Source organism: Panthera pardus, unplaced genomic scaffold (genome assembly GCF_024362965.1).
Source record: "Panthera pardus isolate Hobbes unplaced genomic scaffold, ASM2436296v1 HiC_scaffold_25, whole genome shotgun sequence".
NCBI classification, from domain to species: Eukaryota; Metazoa; Chordata; class Mammalia; order Carnivora; family Felidae; genus Panthera; species Panthera pardus.
The window spans coordinates 24,854,074-24,876,633 of NW_026526821.1; the positions used below are offsets into that span (position 1 = coordinate 24,854,074).

A 22,560-nucleotide genomic window follows, 5' to 3' on the forward strand; every position below is an offset into this window, starting at 1 on the left:
GACTTCAGCTCAAGTCATGATCTCATGGTTTGTGAGTTCAAGTCCTGCATTGGGTGAGCCCCACTTCTCTCTCTCTCCCTCTCTCTGTCTCTGTCCCTCATTCATTTGTGCTTTCTCTTTCTCTCTCTCTCTCAAAAGAAAAAAAAAAAGACTACCAATCGTTCTCAAACTTTTCCAAAAAACTGAAGTAAAAAGAATACTTCCTAACTTGTTCTATGAGGCCAGCATTACCATGATATCAAAACCAGACAAAGACACTACAAGAAAACTACAAACCAATATCCCTTATAAACATTAATATAAAAATCCTCAACATGGTACAAGAAAATCAAATTCAGCAGTGTGTTAAAAGATTATACACCCTGACTAAGTGGGATTTATTCCTGAATGCAAGGATGAAAGGAAAAAAGCCACATGATCATCTCAAATGATACAGAAAAAGCATGTGGTAAATACTCTTTTATGATTAAAAATAAAACACTAAAAAAACTAAGACTAGGAGAAGTCTACAATACAACTTCATATACAATACAGTTGCATATATAATTTCATACATTTCAATATAATTTCATATTGGCTATAACAAGAGCCATATATGAAAAACCCATAGCAAACATCATACTCAATGGTGAAACACTGAAAGCTATTCCTGCAAAGTCAGAAACAAGGCAAGGATGACCACTCTTGCCATTTCTATTTAAAATATTACTGGTGGGGCGCCTGGGTGGCGCAGTCGGTTAAGCGTCTGACTTCGGCTCAGGTCACAATCTCGTGGTCCGTGAGTTCGAGCCCCGCCTCGGGCTCTGGGCTGATGGCTCAGAGCCTGGAGCCTGCTTCCGATTCTGTGTCTCCTTCTCTCTCTGCCCCTCCCCCCTTCATACTCTGTCTCTCTCTGTCTCAAAAATAAATAAAAACGTTAAAAAAAATTAAAAAAAAAATTACTGGAAGCTCTAGCCTGAGCAATTAGGCAGGAAAAAGAAATAAGAGGCATCCAAACTGGAAAGGAAGAAGTAAAATGATATCTATTTGCAGATGATATTCTATGTATAACACCCCAATGATTCCACACAAAAAGTGTGGATACAAAATCAACACACAAAAATCAGTTGCATTTCTGAATCAACAATAAGCAATCTGAAAAGGAAGTTACAAAATAATTCCATTTACGATAGCATCAAAAAGAATAAAATACTTAGGAGTTAACCAAGGATGTGGAAGACTTATAAAATGAAAACTACAAAACATTGCTGAAAGAAGTTAAATAAGACATAAATAAATGGAAACATATCCTATGCTCATGGATTGGAAGACCTAATATTGTTAAGAAGTCAATACTACCCAAAGTGGTCTACAGATCCAATGCAATCCCTACCCAAAGCCCAATGATGTTTATGGAAGAAATAGAAAAAAACAAAAAACATCTTAAAATTCATGTGGAATATCAAGGGACTCAAATAGTGAAACAATCTTGAAAAAGAAGAACAAAGCTGAAGGACTCACTTCCAGATTGTAAAACTTAATACAGGAGGCTGGGAAGATGGTGGAGTAAGAAGATCCTAAGCTCACCTTGGTCCATGGATGCAAGTAGATAACACTTACATGAGCATAAGTAACCCAGGAAACAACCTGAAGACTGGCGGGACACACTCCACAAATAAGGTAGAGAGGAGGCTGCACTGAGAAGGTAGGATGGACAGAAACATGGTGGGAAATGAAATGGGCCTCCACCCTTGCTGGGGTGGGGGTGGGAGGAAGTGGGCTTGGGCATGGAATATGGAGAGAGATACACTATCACACCAGGGAGCATGCACATGGAATATGGAGAGAGATACACTATCACACCAGGGAGCATGCACATGGAATATGGAGAGAGATACACTATCACACCAGGGAGCATGCACAGCGAAGATGAATCCTCATAACATCTGGCTTTGAAAGTGAGGGGATGAATTTCTTAAGTTCTTATAATCGGTGGGACACGAAGCCTTGAATTTTAAAAAATCAGCAGGCTCAATTCTGGGAGGACCTGAAGGATAATAGAAAGCTGAGTCCCTATCCTTAAAGATACCCATGACAAACAGCACAGAGAATACATTGTAGAAGGAGCAAGTTTGCAAAACACCTGGGCATATGGGAGGGAGAGTTGTTTACACATTTCATAGAGTGTCCTGAGGGGCAGGCATCACTGAGGGACTTCTGCAGGAAAAAAGGAGCTGGAAAGCGGTGTCTCCCTCCCCTACCTCTCATTATAAACACACGGACACCTGCAGGAACTAGCTCAGAGCTGACACTCACTGCCTAACTTGCTTAAGCAACCATCAATTTAAATATAGACTGCTATATGCAGAAAATGATATATACAAACCTAATGGTAATCACAAATCAAAAACGAGTAATAGATATGCAAAAAATAAAGAGAAAGGAATCCAAGTATATCACTGAAAAAAAGCCAGCAAACCATGAAAGAGAGCAAGAGAAGAAAGGATCAGAGAAGAATTACAAAAACAACCACAAAGCAAGTACCAAAATGGTAATAAAGAAACTCTGTATGTTAAAGAGCTGGAATTAAAATAAAAACTGAAAAATGGCAATAAATACAGATCTACTGTAATTCCTTTGCACATAAATGGACAAAATGCTCTAATCAAAAGACATAGGGTGATGGAATGGATAAAAAATAAAAACCCATATAGATTATGCTGCCTACAAGAGACTTATTTCAGACCTAAAGACACATGCAGGTTGAAAGTGAGGGGAGGGGCGCCTTAACCGAGGTTAAGCATCCAACTTGGTTTTGTCTCAGGTCATGATCTTGCAGTTTGTAAGATTGAGCCCCAAGTCAGGTTCTTGCAGACAGTGTGGAGTCTGCTTAGGGTTCTCTCTCTTTCCCTCATTCTCTGCCCTCTGCCCTGCTTGCACAATCTCTCTCTCTCTCAAAATATATAAACATTAAACAAAAAGAAAGTGAGGGAATAGAGAAAAATTCATAATGCAAATGGATGTTAAAGAACGCCAAGGCAGCAATACTTACGTTGAACAAAACAGATTTTAAAAGCAAGACTGTAACAAGAGACAAAGAAGGACACTATTTAATAATAAAGGGGACAATCCAACAAGAAGATATGACAATTGTAAATATTTATGCACCCAACATGAAAGCATGCAAATATATAAAGCAGTTAATACCAAACATAAAAGAACTTATTGATAATAATACAGTAATAGTGGGGACTTTAAGACCCCACTTACATCAATGTACAGATCATCCAAAAAGAAAATCAACAAGAAAACAGTGGCTTTGAATGACATATTGGACCAGATGGATCTAACAGTTATATTCAGAACATTCCATCCTAAAACAGCTGAATACACATTGTTTTCAAGTGCACATGAAACATTCTCCAAAACAGATCACATATTAGATCACAAACCAAGTCTCAAAAAATTCAAAAATATCAAAGTCATGCCATACATCTTTTCTGACCACAAATGCTATGGAACTAGAAATCAACCACAAGAAAAAATATGGAAAGAGCACAAATACATGGAGGCTAAATAAAATGCTACTAAATAATGAATGGATCAACCAAGAAATCAAAGAGGATATAAAAAAATATATGGAGACAAATGAAAATGAAAACACAGTGGTCCAAAATCTTTGAGATGCAGCAAAAGCTGGGAAAGAGGGAAGCTTATAGCAATACAGGCTTACCTCAAGAAGCAAGAAAAATCTCAAATAAACAACCTAACATTACATCTAAAGGAGCTAGAAAAAGAACAAACAAAACCCCAAACCAGTAGAAGAAAGGAAATAATAAAGATTATAGTAGCAATAGGGGTGCCTGGGTGGTTCAGTCAGTTAAGCGTCTGACTTCGGCTCAGGTCATGATCTCATGGTCTGTGAGTTTGAGCCCCACGTCGGCCTCTGTGCTGACAGCTCAGAGCCTGGAGCCTACTTCTGACTCTGTGTCTCCCTCTCTATCTGCCCCTCGCCCCCTCACACTCTGTCTCTGTCTCTCAGAAATGAATAAATGTTAAAAAAATTTTTAAAGATTACAGTAGCAATAAATGAAATAGAAACTAAATGAAACAAACAAACAAACAACAACAACAGAACAAATCAATGAAACTAGGAGTTGGTTCTTGGAAAAGATCAACAAACTTGATAAATCTTTAGCCAGACTTTATATATATATATATATATATATATATATATATATATATATATATATATATATATAAAGGAGAGTGAGGACTCAAACAAAATCAGAAATGAAAGAGAAAAAATAATAATTGACCCCACACAAATACAAATAATTATAAGAGAATATTATGAAAAATCATATCCCAACAAATTGGACACCTAGAGGAAATAGATAAATTCCTACAAACACATAACCTCCCAAATGGAATCAGGAAGAATAGAAAATTTGAACAGACTGATTACCAGCTATGAAGTTGAATTAGTAATAAAAAAACTCCCAACAAACAAAAGTCCAGGACCAGATGGCTTCACAGGTGAATTCTACCAAACATTCAAATAGAATTAATACCTATTTTTCTCAAAGTATTCCAGAAAATACAAGAAGAAAGAAATCTTCCAAATTCATTCTATGAGGCCAGCATTACCCTGACCCCAAAACCAGATAAAGAAAAAGAGAACTACAGGCCAATATCTCTGATGAACACAGATGCAAAAATCCTCAACAAAATATTAGCAAACCAAATCCAACAATACATTAAAAAAAAATCATTCACCATGATCAAGTGGGATTTATTCCAAGGATGCAAGCATGATTCAATATTTGAAAATCAATCAATGTGATACATCACATTGATGTAGCATAAAAACCATATGATCATTTCAATAGATGCAGAAAAAGCATCTGACAAAGCACAACATCCATTCATGGTAAAACCCTCAACAAAGTAGGTTTATAGGGAACATACCTCAACATAATAAAGGCCATATATGAAAACCCCACGGCCAACATCATTCTTAATGGTGAAAACCTGAGACCTTTACCTCTAGGGTCAGGAACAAGACAAGGATGTCCACTCTCATGACTTCTATTCAATATAGTACTCGAAGTGCTAGCCATAGCAATCACACAAGAAAGAGGCAACCAAATTGGTAAGGAAGAAGTAAAACTTTCATTATTTTCAGATGACATGATATTATATATGGAAAATTGTTATGACTACACCAAAAAACTACGAGAACTGATAAATGAATTTGGGAAAGTTGTAGGCTACAAAATCAATGTATAGAAATCTGTTGCATTTCTATATACTAATAATAAAGTAGCCAAAAGAAATTAAGAAAACAATCCCATTTACAATGTATCAAAAAGAATAAAATACCTGGGAATAAACTTAACCGGAGGTGACATCTGAAAACTGTAAAACATTGAGGAAAGAAATTGAAGATGACACAAACAAATGGAAAATATTCCATGCTCATGGATTGAAAAAAAAAATATGGTAAAACCTTGGATCTTGAGTAACTTGTTCTGTGAGTGTTCAGCAAGATGAGCAAATATTTCTAATAAATTTTAACTTGATAAATGAACGATGTCTTGCAATATTAGTATATGATGCCAAATGTCACGTGATCACAACTGAGCCAATGGTTGTTGAAATTCGCTTTGATATATGAGTACTTTGGATTACAAGCATGTTTCTGAAATGAGTTATGCTCACAAACCAAGGTTTTACTGTATTGTTAAAATGTCTATACTATCCAAAGCAATCTACAGATTTAATGCAATCCCTGTCAAAATACTGACAGCATTTTTTACAGAACTAGAACAAACAATCCTGAAATTTGTATAAAACAACAAGAGTCCCCCAATAGCCAAAGCAATCTTGAAAAAGAAGCAAAACTGGGGGTGCCTAGGTGGCTCAGTCAGTAAACATCTGACTCTTGATTTTGGCTCAGGTCATGATCTTATGGTTTGTGAGATCAAGCCCCTTGTCAGGCTCTGCGCTGACAATGCAGAATTCTCTCTCTCTCCCTTTCTCTCTGCCTGTCTCCTGCTCATGTTTGCATTCTCTCTCATTCTCTCTCTCTCTCAAAATAAATAAATAAACTTTAAAATTTTTAAATGTTTATTTATTTTTGAGAGAGAGAGACAGACAGAGTGTGATTGTGGGAAGGGCAGAGAGAGAGGGGGACACACAGAATCCAAAGCAGGCCCCAGGCTCTGAGCTGTCAGCACAGAGCCCAACACAGGACTTGAACCCATGAACCACAAGATCATGACCTGAACCAAAGTCGGATGCTTAACTGACTGAGCCACCAGGAACCCCAATAAATAAACTTTTAAAAAATAAAAAAAAATAAAGACAAAACTGGAAGTATCATAATTCCAGACTTCAAGTTATATTACAAAGCTGTAGTAATCAAAACAGTATGGCACTGGCACAAAAATAGGCACATTGGTCAATGGAACAGAATAGAAAAAGCATAAATAAACCCACAATTATATGGTCAGTTAATTTTTGACAAAGGAGGCAAGAATATGCAATGGGAAAAAGACAGTCTATTCAACAAATGGTGTTGGGAAAATTGGACACCTACATGCAAAAGTATGAAAATGGACCACTTTCTTACATCACACACAAAAATAAACTCAAAATGTATTAAGGATCTAAATGTCAGACCTGAAACCATAAAAATCCTAGAAGAGAGGATAGACAGTAACTTCTTGACATTGGGCATAGCAACATTTTTCTAGTCATGTCTCCTGAGGCAAGGGAAACAAAAGAAAAAATAAACTATTGGGATTACATCAAAATAAAAAGCTTCTGCATAGTGATGAAAATAATCAAGAAAACTAAAAGGCAACCTATGGAATGGGAAAAGATAAATCCAAGTAAAACCTTGGATTGCAAGTTACTTGTTCTGTGAGTATTCCGCAAGATGAGTAAATATTTCTGATAAATTTTCACTTGATAAACGAGATGTCTTGCAATATGAGTCATACTTGATGCTGAATGTCACATGATCACAACTGAGCCAATGGTTCTTGAAATTTGCTTTGATATATGAATGCTTTGGATTACAAGCATGTTTCCAGAACAAATTATGCTCACAAACCAAGGTTTTACTGTATTTGCAATGATATAACCAATAAAGGGTTAGTATCCAAAATACATAAAATGTTATAAAACTTAGAACCCAAAAAATTAATAATCCAATTTAAAAATAGGTAGAAGACATGAACAGATATTTCTCCAAAGTAGACACACAGATGGCCAACAAATACATGAAAAGATGTTCAACATCACTCATCAGTAGGGAAAGGCAAACCAAAACTACAATGAGAAAAAAAAAACTACAATGAGATATCACATCATACCTGTCAGAATGGCTAAAATAAAAAACATAAGAATCAGCATGTGTTGTAAAGAATGTGGAGTAAAAGGAACCCTTGTCCACTTTTGGTGAGAATACGAACTGGAGCAGCCATACTGGAAAACGGTACAGAGGTTCCTTAAAAATTTTAAAATAAAACTACTCTATAATCCAGTAATCACACTACTGGGTATTTACCCAAGAAATATACAAACACTAATCAAAGGGATACATGAACCCCTATGTTTTTTGCAGCATTATTTACAATAACCAAATTATGGAAGCAGCCCGTGTCCATCAATAGATGGATGGATAAAGAAGATGTGGTGTATACATACAATGGAATATAACTCAGCCATAAAAAATAATAAAATCTTGCCATTTGCAACAACATGGGAGGACGTGGAATATAATGCCAAGCAAAATAAGTGAGAGGAAGACAAATACATATGACTTCACTCATATGTGGAATTCACTAAACAAAACAAACAAAGGGAAAAAAAAGAGAGAGAGAGAGAGAAAAAAAACAATAAACAGACTCTTAATTATAGAGAACAAACTGATGGTTACCAGAGAGAAGGTGGGGGGAGGGGAGAATGGGTGAAACAAGTAATGGCGATTAAAGAGTACACTTATTATGATGGGGACTGTATAATATACAGAATTATTGGATCACTATAGTATACCTGAAACTAATATAACACTGTATGTTAACTATAATGGAATTAAAATTTAAAAAAAAACAACTTAAAAAAAGCTGGACATTAAAATATGCTACTTACCTAACTATAATAAATATAAAATAAGGAATAAACCCAGTGAATGAACTGCCAGACCTCTACACAGAAAACTATGAAACATTATCAAAAAATCTTAATAAGACTTCAGTGAATGGAGGGCTATACCATATTCATGGATAGGAAATTTTAATAAAGATTCCCTTATTAGGGGCTCCTGGGTGACTCAGTTGGTTAGCATCCAACTTCAGCTCAGGTCATGATCTCACAATTTGTGAGTTTGAGCCCTGCACTGAGTGAGTTCAAGCCCCACCTAGGGTGAGTTCGAGCCCTGCTTTAGGATCTGTGTTGACAGTGCAGAGCCTGCATGGGATTCTCTTTCTCTCCCTCTCTCTCTGCACCCTCTCTCAAAACAAACAAAAAAAGATTCCCATATTAATGTATACATTTGATACAATCCCCCAAAAACTCCCAGGAGGGTTTTTTGTTTGGTTTGGTTTGGTTTGGTGGAATTTGAAAAGTTTTTCTAAAATTCATTTGGAAATGCAGAAGTTTAAGACTAGTTAAGACAGTCTTGGGGAACACCAGTAAAGAAATTATTCTACCATGTATAATAATTGTAACAGTATGGAACTGGCAGAAAGACATACTAATAGACAAATAGAAAAGAATGGACATTCCAGAGTCAGATCCACATGCAAACAATTGGTTAATTATAAAAGTGAGGAATTAACAGCCTTTTCAGGACATGATGCTAGGTCAACTGAATATCTATACAGAGGGAAAAAAAAAAAGGTAATTTGACATCATGTCATACCCCAAAATCAATTCCAGGTGGACAACATAGACTACTTTGCCACTAGCCGCAATTAATTAATTCAATTAACAGTGAATAAAATTTAAAATTCAGGGCATCAGACATACTAGCCACATTTCAAGTGCTCTGGAGCCACACGTGGCTAGTAGCTACCATACTGGACAGCACATCTAGAGAACAGTTCCATCACTGCAGAATGTTCTATTGGACAGAACTGTTCTAAGAAGAAATCATAGAAGAATATCTTCATGAATTTATGTAAGAAAAATGTTTTAAACAGAATAAAAAAAAAAAAAAAAGATGTTAACTGGGTGCCCGGTGGCTCAGGCAGTTAAGCATCGGACTCTTAATTTCTGCTCAGGTCACCATCTCACAGTTTGTGAGTTGGAGCCCCACTTTGGACTCTGCGCTGGCAGCACAGAGTCTGCTTGGGATTCTCTCTCTCTGTCTCTCCCCCTCTGTCTCTCTCTCTCTCCCTTTCTTTCTCTGCTCTTTCTCTCTCTCTCTCTCAAAATAAATAAATAAACAATAAAAATTTATAATTTCTTTTTTTTAAGGTTTATTTATTTTTGAGAGACAAAGTGTGGGTGGGGGAGGGGCAGAGAGAAAGGGAGACACAGAATCCAAAGCAGGCTCCAGGCTCCAAACTGTCAGCACAGAGCCTGACATGGGGTTTGAACCCACAAATCATGATCATGACCTGAGCTGAAGTCAGATGCTTAACTGACTGAGCCACCCAGGCACCCCAGACATTAGACATTTTAAAAAATAAAAGGTATTAACTATAAAGGAAAAGAAAACTATAAAACTATGAAAAACTGGACCTCATTAAAATTAGGAACTCCTTTTCAACAAGTAACACTATGAAGAGAGTAAAAATACAAGATGCAGAATGGAATAAGAGCTAGGCTAGCGTGAGGCAAGTGAAGTACTTGGTGTGGACACAAATTTTTAAGGAGGTGCCAAAAATTCAGTAATCAAGACAAGCAAGATATTAATGTAATATTTTTACAAATAAAAATTAATGCCAAAAAACCCCCATGATGACCAAAATATCAAAATTTTAAATAAAGATAGGATCAGTATTTCCATTGTTTGCTTCTTTTAAAATGTTTATTCATTTTTGAGAGACAGAGTGTGAGTGGGGGAGAGGCAGAAAAAGAGGGAGACACAGAATTCAAAGCAGGCCCCAGGCTCTGAGCTGTCAGCACAGAGCCTGACATGGGACTTGAACCCACAAACCATGAGTTCATGCTTGAGCTGAAGTCAGGCACTTATCTGACTGAGCCACCCAGGTACCTCCCTATTGTTTTGCCTCAAGCTCCAATGTGACTTGAGAGCATTATGGGAAATGATATTTGCAACACGTACACAAGTATCTAATATTTAAAGAATTCTTATAGACCAATACAAATGTCAGACAATCCAACAGAAGAACAGGCTCAAGACTTGAATATTTCACAAAACAAGATATCCAAATGGCTAATGAATATGTTAAAAGATGTTCAACTTTGTTATTCATCAAGAAAATTAAAATTAAAAACAAAAGCATTCCACAAAATATCCACCAAAATGGCTAAATGTAAAAGAGACAACACCAAGTGCTGGTGAGGATGTAGAAAAAACAGAAGTCTCAGACATGGCTGGTGGGAGTGTAAAATGATTTTGGTCTTGGGAAAATGACTTTGAAAAACTGGCAGTATCTGTTAATATAGAACTTACACATGTCCTATGACCCAGCAATTCCACTTCTAGATAACTCAACAGAAATATATTCATATATTCATCAAAAAACTATTCAAGAATGTTTTCAGTAGAACTGTTCATAATGGCCCTCAACTGGAAACCTAAACATCCATTAATAAGGGAATGGATAAACACATTGTGGCATACTAATTCACGAAATACAATACAAAGAGAATAAGCAAAATATTACTACATAAAATAAACAAATCTTATAAACCCAGTATTAAGCAAAAGAAGTCACACATTTAAAAAGTACATACACACATATATATATAAAGCCCCCCAAACAAGCAAAACTTAATCATGGTGTTAGAAGTCAAATTAGTGGTTACCCTTGGAAAGAAAGGGACTTAAAGGGCCTGAGGGTGTTCTGGGTGCTGATAATGTACTATTTCTTTTTTTTTTTTTTAATTTTTTTTTTAATGTTTTTATTTATCTTTGAGACAGAGAGAGACAGAGCATGAACGGGGGAGGGGCAGAGAGAGAGGGAGACACAGAATCAGAAGCAGGCTCCAGGCTCTGAGCCATCAGCCCAGAGCCCGACGCGGGGCTGGAACTCACGGACCACGAGATCGTGACCTGAGCCGAAGTCGGACGCCCAACCGACTGAGCCACCCAGGTGCCCCTCTTTTTTTTTTTTTTTTTTAATGTATATTTATTTTTGAGAGAGACAGAGACAGAGTGCGAGCCGGGGAGGAGCAGAGATAGAGGGAGACACAGAATCCAAGGCAGGCTCCAGGCTCTGAGATGTCAGTATAGAGCTTGATGTGGGGCTCGAATCTACAAACTGTGAGATTGTGACCTGAGCCAAAGTCAGATGCTTAACCGACTAAGCCACCCAGGTGCCGCTGATAATGTCCTATTTCTACATCTAGGTTCTGGTTTCCTGGGTGTGTTCACATGGTGAAGACTTTTTTGCTCAACAAAAACAGAAAAACTTTCAATGAAAACTTTATTTAAAAGAAAATAAAAATATTTCCAGACTATTCAGGAGCTCAGAGAAGATGAGGATTTTAAAAGCAAGCAATGAAGTGATAAAGTCAGTTACCACAACGTACTCTCTCTCTCTCTCTCTCTCTCTCTCTCTGACCTGGTTCTCTCTACCCCAGCTAAGGCAGATACTTTTGGTTGTCATCTTATCCACAAGCATCCTTGCAAGTAGGGGAGGCTAGTCTTCGCTTTCCCATTGGATGCACAGGATGGCAGCCCTGAGCAGCTCAATGACTAGATTAAAGCCTCACAGGCAGTTAAGGTAGATGCAGTACCAGAAACTGGTCCCTTCATTTCTGCTCCTGAGCTTTGTGAAAGAGGACCCCTGTGAGCCAGGCCACCTGACCACTCTGAGGCTAGGCTCCAAGCCATGAATGCCTTCACTAGGGTCTAGTGAGTTTTTCTCTGTGTCCCTAATTTAAAGTGATGGCGAGGATGGAGATGGCCTCTTAATTTATTTCACAGTTGAACCCACTTAAAGCAGATAGCCAGTCAGTCAGCACTGCATACACTTCCCTGGAAGCAAATGTCAGGTGGTGCAACTATAGGACATAAGGAGTCAATTTCAAATAACCGCTTTTCTCCCTTCTAAAAGCCCAATTACTGACAATTGAATGAGGCCCCATGGCACTTGAGAGCAGAATAAACCAAGGGAAGATTAAAACATGTAACGCCTGGGATTCCGTCTGCAACAACTATTTCTAAACAAATGAATACAGTCACACTTCTCATCCTTTCTTCTCTTAAACAAGATTCAAATTGTGGTTTAGAATGTTTTTAATTTAGTACTTTCGCTTCAAGCTGATTCTTTTTAAAAACACCTGAATATAAAGAAAGACTCTGTAAGCACGGGTTTGGAGAACAGATGGAGACGAAACTGGTGGCTGCCTAGCAGGCAATTTATGGCTGAATCCTGCCTTGTGGGGGCCATTAGAGGGGCTTATGGAACTCTCCACCCTCTGCCACACTCCCACTTTTCTTCTTTTTCCTCAAGATAGCTGCCCTATGAGCAACACGCAGACCTCTAGGGGCTAGGGGGATTATTTTGGCCCCCAGACCCAGCTACGCAGGTATTTAAATAGGATATACTATAGCTTTACAGTTCTTTCCAATTTTCTCCCCAAAGTCTCAATAAATCTTCCCTATCCAACTGAAGTCTGCTTTCTCTCAAATCATAATCTACTTCTTTGTATATATTTTCCTCTCTGAATTATATTCTTTCTTATTTCAATCAAAGATGAGACCCTAGGCTCTCCCTATCCCTCACGCCCCATCTGATTTTTTAGTTCCTATATTCTATTTCTCTTTTATAAGAACTCCTCTCTCTTTTTGACTAGTGTCCTGGCTCTTGTTCTTTACGTCTTTTGCCCAACTCTGAATACTTGGCTTCTTTGCTTCCGTCTCCCGGACTCTAACGGCATCTTTGTTAGAATGCTTACCCATCCATATGCAGAAGTGCTTGGAAGAGACAAACATGCATGGTGTAACCAAGAGATGGGGCAAATTTTAGGTTATTTTAACTTTTGAGATTCCTCCAGAGTTTCTTGAAGAACCAAAAACAGCCCTTCTCCCAGAAAGACTGCATTCTAACTCAGAGCCAGTTACACAAAATGGGGGTTATTGCACTCGACAGCAAAACAGCCAATTAAAAGTAATTGTCTCAATCTGGGTTATACATTTCCTTATATCCTTGAATTTTCAGAGCCCCAAGGTAATAGAATCCCGAATGTAGTTTCCTAGACCACAGGTCTGCCTTTCAAAGCCTCAACCTGACAGATACTGAAACCAAATACTTCAACCTACGATTTACTTCTTTTGGGGTAAGGGTCGATCTCCTTTCTACATCTGTCTGACAGGATGTTTGAGTGACCAAATCAAAAGGCTATAATGGGCCCCCATTCCTGATAATTACCTTTGCATGGGGCCTTCCTGCCGACGATTGTGCCCAAAGTGAAGCCATCAGTGTTTAGTGTCCCGATCCTTAATCAGATCCCTGTGGTTTAAGCAGAGAAGATGCAGACACTCTCCTTACCTTCAACGTGAGTCAGTGTCTTTTCCTTTATTTTCAGAGCAGTTTGACCAAAGGAACTATCGCATTCTCAGGGCACAGCCTGGTTAGGAGATTTGTAACTTCATGCTTCCAGGGTTCCATTTCTCCCTGGATTTGCTCTTCATATTGTCTGTGTTGTCGGCTCATTGCAACATGGCCGCTCCCTCCATGAAGGTTCTTCTTTCCCACATGTATCTCAACAGAGCTCTGAGTTCTGGCACGGTGAAGGGTAGAGACCTAAAGCCCTCTCTTCTCTGGTGCCATCTCACCTATCCGCCTACAAGGCATGGGCAGTGGCCAGCTGTTTTTACAATAATTTAGGTGCTTAAATATTTAGAAAAATTATGCACCTAAATAAGAAACTGATTCCAAAACTCCAATTAGTGGAACATGCCAGGCAAAAATCACCTAGGCACCAAGGCTTGGGGGAAATTTTTACTATAGAAGAAATGAACAAACAAAAACCAGAAGATATAAAAGAAGAAGGAAGGAGGAGGAAAAGAGAAGAAATTGAGTCCATAGATATACTAAGTATAGATATCGTACTGTACCAAAACACCCGCTGAGAAAGAGAAAGAGATTTCTTCTTCCCACACTGGGGCTCACCTCTCACTATACAGGCCCCTGTCCCAGGAATCGTCAGTAGCAGTTCTGTGGTCAATAAAAGATAATTCCAGATCAAAAGAAGGGTTCGGAAATCAAGACGTTGTTTATAGATCAATGATTCTCCAAGTGAATCCGGGGATCTCTGGTGGGTCTGCAAAGATTCTTCCAATAGTTTTGTGGGCTGGGTCAAAATGCAAGACACAGAAGTGTGTTGGGTGTTTTTTTCCCCCCTTTGAAACATATTTTCCACTGCGGATTTCAATCAAAACTTAAAAGAACCAAAACAAGCATGTTTAAAGGAATATAAAGGAATATAAATAATTGACAGGAATTCAGCAAAAACACCTCAAAAATGTTTTCTTTTGTTTGCTGGCTTGTTTATTTAATCCACTAAACAGGTAAGATTCTTTTGTTCTGTTCAAGTAGTGTAAGGACTAAAACTCTCAAGACTCACCAGTCCAGATGAAAAGGTGAACCTTACAAAGCATACCTTTTTGAGAGGAGGAAAGTCAGGTCCTTTCTTCCCTGAGTTTCTCATTTCCCAGTGTCATTTACTTCCTGGTCCTCTCTCTCAGCACTGCTTTCTAGTTTAATGTCCACATCTCTGAAGTCAGAAGCAGCCACTGCCAAGAAGAACCCTTCTCTGCTGCCACAGCTGTCTTTACTCAGGTTTCTTTTCCAGGGAGCAGGAGCTCAGGTGTGGGGTGAAGGGGATGTCAATTGAGGCTGCAGCTTGGGAAGATCTGTTTTTCCTCATCCTAGCCCCACAGCAAAAGTTAACCCCAGTAGAGCCTGGACTGCTGGAGAGGACTTTTTGAGTTATTTAATAACCCGATTATTAGCCATAAAGCATGACAAAGCTTCCAGGCCATGAGATAAAATATAATACTTACAGCTAGGTCTGCCTTCCCCTAACAGAGCAGTGTCCATATTCAGCTATTTGTTGGACCAGTTTGTACAGCCATAATTTCTTAGAAGGATTTTAAACAGACAGGCTGCCTACACCATAGGTAAAATAGTGTGGAAGCTCTAAATTGCAATGCACTTGGAGACCTCTAATTGGATTTTGCTGAAGTATGTGCAATATCATTTACCTATCTGTATAATTCTTTCATGTGTACACAGTGCTCTCTGATAGTTCAGATGCCACCCTGAATTATCCAGATTCTGTTAGCCCTCTTGATCCTTTGGTGCAGACCCACCCAAGAATAAAGGAAATGATGTTCTTCCCACCTTGTTTGATAAGGTGAAAACAACTTGTTCACTCTTTCAGTGTGACTGGGGGAGGGAAAGAAAAGAAAGAAAGAAAGAAAGAAAGAAAGAAAGAAAGAAAGAAAGAAAAAAGCCAATCCCAACATCTGGATGGAATTTATTACATACCTCTCTGGGACCCCCTGGTTCTTGAATGTTTCAGCTAATGATTCTTTCTTCCAAAGTCTGCAGTGGCTCAATGACTCAGCCTGCCAGAGAATGATACTTTGCTGCCAGTTACTGCAAGTTGGTTTAAATAGGTTGTCAAGATGCTGTAGCTGTGACCAAATCCCTGGCAGGGGGAGGTGGGGCAGCACATGCCACGTGAGCATGCTTACATGTTTCTGTGTGGATACCCAGTGGGAGGAGTATTTGCCACTTCTGGAGAAATTGGAGGTTCTCTACTACATTGCTTGGTGTCCCATCCCTAGAATATGACTCATGCAGTCAAGTCCACAAACATGTTCATGTCTTGAGGAGAAGATCTATGTTTGATTACATTTATGGCTAATGTTTCTGCATCTCTAGGGTAAAGCAGAAAGAGTGTCAGCTCTGCCACTTACAAGCCTTAGGATTTTAAGCTAATTTATCTGGTTTCTCTGAGCTTCAGCTTCTTTATCAGTAATGTGGGTAAATAATATCCTCAATGGAGATACAGGGGAATGAATTGAGATAATGGTATGTAACTTGATTGTGGGTTTCCATGAACAGGAACAGCATATGAACCTGGGGTGGCACATTCTGGCAAAGGAGAACACTGACTTGAAAAAGGAAGACCCCATAATTATAATGGGAGCCCAGGGAAGGGGTCCAATGATTGCCAAGTACCGCTGTCTTAATGCAACTTTTCTGAGAATATTTGCTCTTAAGGCAGAATGGAAAAGGCACTGAACTGGAAGTTAGGAAATCAACGTTCTAGTCCTGACTCTGGTAACAACAGAGCTAGATAAATTTGGGCAAGTCATTAAATCTCTTTGTGTCTGTTTCCTCATGTATATAACTGTGATATTCATACTTTTCCTTTCCAAAGCATAGTATTATTGTGAAGTTTAAATATGATGGGGTCTATACAAGAAAATATTAAACATATAAAAATAAAAATATAACTTATTTGGGTCAAAACTTCAAAAGAATCCTGCCAACCCAGTAGTGGCTAATACACTCTAGTGAGCTTGTCTGAAACTTAATTTAATACTGTTTTTGTGGCTGACCAGAATATGACTGGCAATGCCTCACTGAACTCACCCAAATAGCCAGTCCCTTGGGTTCTGTGTGTAGTCCTTGAAGGGCAATGAGAAATAATATCAGAAGATGAGCAAAGCCTTGGCTCCAGCTTTTCTAAATCTTCTGTAAGTACATGTTTGAAGTTTCTAGGCCCATGTATTTGATGGCTAGTATTTTTTTTAATGTTGATTTATTTTTGAGAGAGAGAGAGCTGAGGAGGGACAGAGACAGGGTTGAGAACAGAGGATCCCAAGTGGGCTCCATGCTGACCACAGAGAGCCCGATGTGGGGCTTGAACTCATGAGCCCTAAGATCACGACCTGAGCTGAAGCTGGACTTAACTGACTAAGCCACCCAGGTGCCCCTAATGGCTAGTATCAAGGGGCATGTTTGGAGCCCAAGGGCTCCAGAAGCTTGCTGTCTGCTTCTTAACATATAGGGGAGCAAGTCAGGGAGTCTGGCAGGCAGGGAAGGGGTCAACCTTACAACTTTGGGAAGCTTAAGACAAAGTCCTACCCTCAAATCACTCATCACCCAGAACCTTGTAAACACTCACTTTCAACAGCAGCCCAGAAGGAGAACCATCCTGTTTATCAGATTTTTTGTTTCCTTTCCCATCCAAGAAAATAGTTGTAGAAGAAAGTTAGGAAAACCCAATGTTTCTTTTATTTATTTTGCTTCTGCTTTTTCTTCCATGACCCAGCAAGTTGCAGATCTGCCCTGGGTGAAGAGATTATGAGAGAGGCTTATGAGGCAGGCTATCAACTCTAAGGCACTAGGGTCTACCCCTTTCCTATATCAATGGGCTACCTGGAATATTCCTCCCATTTATGGGTCAGCCTGGGCCCTAAAACAAAGGCATCTCCATCAAACTCTTCTGCATTCACATGGGGACATGTGAACATGTGAACATAGAACTTTGCCCACAAATGGGCATGCTTTTTTCATGGAGCCACTGAAGCCATGGGTTGGGTTGGGGAACAGGGAGATAGTAGGTGGACAGTGGGAATTGGATTCAACCTTTCCTCAGGTGCCTTGGTCTTGGTCTGCAAAGGAAAAGACACTGCTGGCTACCCCAGTTTCAGGCATGCAGCACCTTCTCCCCAGTTGGTCCATAAACAATCCCTGCTCATAAATCAGTAAGGACAGGAACCCACTGGGACTAACACAAGCTCTCACATTTAACGTCCCAAGCAGATCCAAATCCAGGCTTGCCACACTGGGTCCATGTAGTCTATCCTTTTTGAAGGGGTTATTAGCATGGCTTTCTTTGAATGCTTATGGATTTTCCCTCAGGAGCACCTTGGAAAAATCTAAGACCCCCTCTTAAAGAATATGAATCTATTTAGATACATGGTAAGCAAGCAGATAAGGGCTGCTTTTTAAAAATATTTTTAAGATGTGGGATATGTCAGTTAATTAGAGACAAGAACAAACAGGGACAGTTTCCATTTTGGGGGCATCTGGTCAGGAGGCTTTTAGGGAATCCTGATGTTCCAGGGAGTAGTAATCCCATTCTTCCAGCCTTTATTGTTTGAACTTCTACCAGTCTGGACATGAGGAGAGTCTGAATGGGCCAGGAGTTCAAGGACAGGAGGCCCCTGAGGCAGGAGGGCTATACTTGTGAGTACAGGTCTGCCAGGATTAGGGTAGGCACCCTCCCCCCTTACCCCAAAAAGCTTGTCCCCTGGCTGGCCCTCCTTCCTCTAGTTTTCCAGGCCCTGTGATCTTTACTGCAAAGCAAACCATATGGTTTTGATTCTGGCTCCTGGCTTATTGAGAGCATTTCATGTCTCCGGTGGCAGGAAGCCCTCTGGCCTCTTTAAGCAACTGCTCTGGCATCTAAGAGAGGATGCCAGCTTTTTTGGACATTCTCTCCCAGCTGGGCATAACAGCCCAATGGTAACATGCAGTGTGGAGGGGGGGTACATTCCTAAATTCAAAGAGGTGGACTGCAGGTTCAGGCACCTGTGGGTGTCTGTCCAAAGAACTGACTTTTCCCCCTCCATGCTACCCCCAGATTTCTGCCTCATTCTATCTCTGGTGAGATAATCCTCCCCAGAGATAAGAGCACAGGACCTAGTCCTTCTGGAAGAGATGGGGAAGGGAAGTAGTGTCTGACCGAAGGGATCACACAAAATTCTAATCCCATAGATTGGTGCTTCAGTCACCAAGATAGCTGTAGTCAAATTAACGTCAGATGAGCTTCAATGGGATTTGCTAGAAGAAAATTCTGTGATTTGATCAGTAAGGAAGGTGAAGGTTAGAGGAAGTCAATCACTTTTCAGAAGGGATCAAAGATGCTCTTATCTGAAAGGGATGAAGGGATGGTGACAGGCTAAGGAAAACCTGTAAGTAATATTTTGTGTTTTTATATCATGCTTTATAATTTTCAGTCATCTGGTCTTGTCTTGGCCTGCGCATTTGCTGACCTTTCCACTTGGAATGTTTTTTGTTTTTGTGTTTGTTTGTTTTTTTTTTTTAGCAGATCCCCATGTAATTATCTCCTTCTTGTCCTTAGATTTCAGTGTCTCCTCCTCAGAGAGGGCTTATCTGACCAACCTCTCTCATGTGATCCCCATTCCACTCCCTGTTATATCACTTTATTTCCTTCCTAGGACTCATCATTATTTGATATTACAGGCAGACCCTATTTTATTGTTCTTTGTGCTTCACTTTATTGTGCTTTGTGGATATTGTATTTTTTACACATTGCAAGTTTGTAGCAACCCTGCATTGAACAAGTCTATTGGCACCATTTTTCCAACAGCATTTGCTCATTTCTTGTCTCTATGTCACATTTTGGTAATGTTTGCAATATTTCAAGATTTTTCATTATTGTTATATTTGTTATGGTGATCTGTGATCAGTGATCTTTGCTGTTGTAATCATTTTGAGGGGCCACCAACCATGCTTATATATAAGATGGCAAACTTAATTGATAAATGTGTGTGTTCTGACTGTTCCACCAGCAGGCTGTTCCCTCATCTCTTTCCCTCCTCTTTCCCTCATGCCTCCCTAATCTCTGAGACACAACAATATTGAAATTAAGCCAACTAATAACCCTACAGTGGCCTCTAAGTGCTCAAGTGAAAGGAAGAATCACATGTCTCTCACTTTAAATCAAAAGCTAGAAATGATTAAGCTTATTGAAGAGGGCATGTCAAAAGCTGAAATAGGCTGAAACCTAGGCCTCTTGCACTGGTTAGCAAAGTGGGGTGCCTGGGTGGTTCAGTTGGTTGAGGATCCAACTCTTGATTTCGGCTCAGGTCATGATCCCAGGGTCATGGGATTGAGCCCCATGTCAGGCTGCACCCTGAGTGTGAAGCCTGCTTAAGATTCTCTCTCTCTCTCTCTCTCTCTCTCTCTCTCTCCTTCTGCCCCTCTTCCCCACTTTCTCTCTCTCTCTAAAATTAAAAAAAAATTATTTTTAATATTACATAAACTTAGTTGATAAAGCAGTGGCAGGGTTTGAGAGGATTGACTCCAATTTTGAAAGAAGCTCTACTGTGGGTAAAGTGCTATCAAACAGCATTGCATGCTACAGAGAAATTATTTGTGAAAGAAGAATCAATTGTGGCAAACTTTACTGTTATCTTATTTTAAGAAATTGCTACAACCACCCCAACCTTCAGCAACCACCACCCTGATCGGTCAGCAACCATCGACATCAAGGCAAGACCCTCCACCAGCAAAAAGATCAAGACTAGCTGAAAGCTCAGATGATGGCTAGCATCCTTTGAGCAACAAAATGTTTATTTTATTTATTTTATTTTATTTTTAAAATTTTTTTTAACGTTTATTTATTTTTGAGACAGAGAGAGACAGAGCATTAACGGGGGAGGGTCAGAGAGAGGGAGACACAGAATCTGAAACAGACTCCAGGCTCTGAGCTGTCAGCACAGAGCCCGACGCGGGGCTGGAACTCACGGACTGCGAGATCATAACCTGAGCCGAAGTCGGCTGCTTAACCGACTGAGCCACCCAGGCGCCCCTTATTTATTTTATTTTGAGAGAGAGTGAGAGAGATAGCGTGCCCGTGTGCATGGGCGTGTGAGCAGGAAAGGAGCAGAGAGCAAAAGGGAGAGAGAGAATAGCAAGCAGGCTCTGTCCTGTCAGCACAGAGCCCAAAGTGGAGCTCGATCCCCTGAACTGTGAGATCATGACCTGAGCTGAAATCAAGAGTTGGACACTTAACCAACAGAGCCACTCATGCGACCAGACAAAATATTTTTTAATAATGTATGTCCAGGGCGCCTGGGTGGCACAGTCGGTTAAGCGTCCGACTTCAGCTAGGTCACGATCTCGCGGTCCGTGAGTTCGAGCCCCGCGTCAGGCTCTGGGCTGATGGCTCGGAGCCTGGAGCCTGCTTTCGATTCTGTGTCTCCCTCTCTCTCTGCCCCTCCCCCGTTCATGCTCTGTCTCTCTCTGTCCCAAAAATAAAATAAAAAACGTTGAAAAAAAAATTAAAAAAAAAAAAAAGTAGGAGCAGCATATTTAAAAAAAAAATAAAAAGAAAAAGAAAAAAAAAAATAAAAAAAAATAATGTATGTCCATGTAGAATTACTTTATTTTATTTTAATGTTTTATTTATTTTTGAGATTATTTTTAATAATGTTTTATTTATCTTTATTATTTACTTATATATTAGTTATTTATTATTATTTCTTTGAATTATTTTATTTTAATGTTTTATTTATGTTTGAGATTATTTTTATAATAATGTTTTATTTATTATTTGTGCTGCTTTCAGCACAGAGCCCAATGTAGGGCTCAAACTCACAAACTGCAAGTTCATGATCTAAGCCGAAGTTGGGTGCTCAACCGACTGAGCCACCCAGGCACCCTGTATGTGTTTTTTTAAAGACATAATACACACTTAATAGACTGCAATGAAGAGTCTTTTATATGCACTGGAAAACCAAAAAATTCATTTGACTTGCTTTGAGATATTCATTTATTGTGGTGGTCTGGAACTGACTCTGCAATATCCCCAAAGTATACCTGTATCTTGTTTGTTTACTTGTTTCAGTCTAAGTTATACAACCATAATGTGAACTCCATGAAAATATCCCCTCCATCTTGTTCACTGCTGTATCTTCAGTGCCTAGAATAGTGTCTGCAGAGCAGAAGGTGTTTAATAAATATGTGCTGAACAATGGAATACATGAGTGGAGTGTTGAGACTAGGAGAGCTAGCCAAGGAAAGCTAGGTAAAATTGGAATGGTATGCATAGGCCAGAAAGAACAGAAATGATCATGAGAGGAAATTGGGACCAGTAACCAATCTTCTGAGAAGGGGAAATAGAAAGTGAAAATAAAAGAACAACCACATTTTGTCTGATGCCTTCCAGCTTTCATCATAGTCAATAAACCTTTGTTAAGTATTTCCTATGTGCCCAGAATTATGCTAAGAGCTGCGGATACAAAGATGAATGAAATCATAGGTTGAAGAAGAAAAGGAGAGGAAGTAAAATCAGGAGTTGCTCTTCCTTGAGTTCTCAAGCCATTCACTGAGTTCACCATCTGATAAGGAGACACATAAGAAACAACTACATGAAAATGGGTCTTTCAGAAGTGTTATGAAATTCATTAAGGGGAACATGTCAGGGGAAACTATAGAGGAGATGACATTTGATTTGGGTCTTCAAAATAAGTAAAGAATTCATCAGACAGAGAGGAAGAAAAAGGGTATTCCAGGCAAGGCAACAGCACAAGCAAAGACATGGAGGCATGAAAGTACTTGTTATGCTTGGAAAACAGCAGGCAGACCAAATTGT

At 39.3% G+C, this 22,560-nt stretch overlaps 1 protein-coding gene across 3 annotated transcripts in view; it reads right to left on the reverse strand.

Moving 5' to 3' along the window:
• ASIP (agouti signaling protein) overlaps window positions 1-15,809 on the reverse strand; it is a 71,832-nt gene extending 56,023 nt beyond the window's left edge. The window contains exon 1 of one of the 3 annotated variants that reach the window (XM_019458741.2): window positions 15,687-15,809. The gene's annotated coding sequence lies outside the window, so the exon portion shown is untranslated. Of the gene's footprint in view, window positions 1-14,306; window positions 14,447-14,796; window positions 14,926-15,686 lie in introns of those variants that run through there. The other 2 variants (XM_019458744.2, XM_053890337.1) reach the window with 2 other exon arrangements.
• Window positions 15,810-22,560: the final 6,751 nt, after the last annotated feature.